Here is a 2,313-nt window from a genome sequence, read left to right on the forward strand (position 1 = left end):
TGCTTGAACCTGGGAAGCGGAGGTTGCAGTGAACCAAGATCACCCCATTGCACTGCAGCCTGGGCAACTGGAGTAGCAATTTGCAAGACTCCATCTCAAAAAATAAATAAAAATTAAAATTAAAAAAAAACACTGAGGATGTGGGGAAACGGACACTCAAACACCATCGATATAGAAATTGGTACAAAATTTTTGGATGGCAAGTCTGTACTACTTAGCAAATGCATATGCCCTATGGCTCAGCAATTTCAATTCTAGAAATCTATTCTACAGAACTACACTGTCCAATATCCAATATAGTAGCCACTGGCCACATGTTATTTAAATTTAATTAAAATTAAATTAAGCCTGGGCAACATGGTGAAACCCAACCTCTACAAAAAAATACAAAAATTAGCCAGGTGTGCTGGCATGAGCCTGTCGTCCCAGCTACTCAGGAAGCTGAGATGGGAGGATCACCTGAGCCTGGGGAGGTTGAGGCTGCAGTGAGCCATGATCACACCACTGCATTCCAGCCCAGGCAACACAGCAAGACTGTCTCAAAAAATTAATTTAATTTGAATTAAAATTTTAGTTCTTCAGTTCCCCTAGTTGCATTTCAGGTGATCCATAGTCCTATGTGGCTAGTGCCTGCCACACAGGATAGTGCAGAGACAGATCACCTTCATCACCCAGAAAGCTCTGCTGGGCAGTGCTGGCACAGGAACAGTCACAGAAATAGACAAGGGGCCGGGCGCGGTGGCACACACCTGTAATCCCAGCACTTTGGGAGGCCAAGGCAGGCAGATTCCTTGAGGTCAGGGGTTCAAGACCAGCCTGGCCAACATGGTGAAACCCCATCTCTACTTAAAAAAAATTAGCCAGGCATCATGGCAGATGCCTATAGTCCCAGCTACTCAGGAGACTGAGGCAGCATAATTGCCTGAACCCAGGAGGCAGAGGTTGCAGAGAGCCAAGATTGCGCCACTGTACTCTAGCCTGGGAGACAGAGCAAGACTCAATCTCAAAAAAGAGAAAAAAAAAAAAAAAAGACAAGGACATTCAATGCAGCATTGTTTATAAAGCAAAAAACTGAATATAAGCAAAAAAGGGGAATAGTTAAGTAATGTCACATTTATACTACAGCATGCAAAAAACAAAAATATGAAGCAGACGTGAGCAAATAGTATACTGCAAAACAAGATATCCAATTTTTTTTTTTTTAGATGGAGTCTCACTCTTGTCACCCAGGCTGGAGTGCAATGGCACCATCTCAGCTCCCTGCCACCTCCGCCTCCTGCTTCAAGCGATTCTCCTGCCTCAGCCTCCTGAGTAGCTGGGATTACAGGCGCCCGCCACCACGCCCAGCTAATTTTTGTATTTTTAGTATTTTTCACCATGTGGCCAGACTTGTCTTAAACTTCTGACCTCAGGTGATCCACCTGCCTTGGCCTCCCAAAGTGCTGGAATTACAGGCATGAGCCACCGCGCCCGGCCAAGGTATCTGTGTTAACGTTTTGTATATATAAATAGATACTTACATAATCTCTAAAGATACTGAAACGTATCTTCAAGGACATATCAAACTGTCAGTGGCAGAAGAAAAGGAATTAAGAGAGAAGAATGAGAATTTTCACTTTTATTTACTTCTAAATTGAACTTGTTTAGAAACAAATTCAAACAGCAAACTGCATTGCTGTACTTTTTTAAAAAAAGAGATATGCAGGGAAGACCCACTCAGGAGCCCCTCTCTGCAGGAGAGAGCTTTTCTTTCCTCTTTTCTCTTGCCTATTAAACCTCCACTCTTAAACTCACTTCTTGTGTGTCCATGTCCTCGATTTCCTTGGCATGAGACAACAAACCTCGGGTATTTACCTCAGACAACAACGCTGCTTCATTTTGGGGCCCTGTCCAGGATTGGAAAGTGCATTCATCGGAAAGAATGTTGCTGAAGATGCAACATCCAAATGGTGCTACAGATGGAGCCACGCATGGACACACCTTTCTTCCGAGGACCCTTAAATCAACCCCAGGAGAAGCCTTAACTGCTGTTCCCCACATGACACCCCTCTTCAGCAGGAAGTAGCCAGAAAGAGTCATCATCCAATACCCCCTTACCAGCAGTGAGTTACTACTCCTTATAGGGGAAATGATACCAGAGCTAGAAAGAAATTATTTAGGCAGATAGTGAGGGCAAGAGACCTATTGGTAAGGTTTCCTTTTAATAAAAAGCAACCCCCAAATCATTTCTAACAAAGAAGCACCCTGAAAAATATCAAGCTGCAAGCATAGATAAGCAAGCTGGAAGCTTGCATGGGTACATGCCAGCAGCTG

This window comes from Mandrillus leucophaeus, unplaced genomic scaffold (assembly GCF_000951045.1).
Source record: "Mandrillus leucophaeus isolate KB7577 unplaced genomic scaffold, Mleu.le_1.0 Scaffold649, whole genome shotgun sequence".
Lineage (NCBI taxonomy): Eukaryota > Metazoa > Chordata > Mammalia > Primates > Cercopithecidae > Mandrillus > Mandrillus leucophaeus.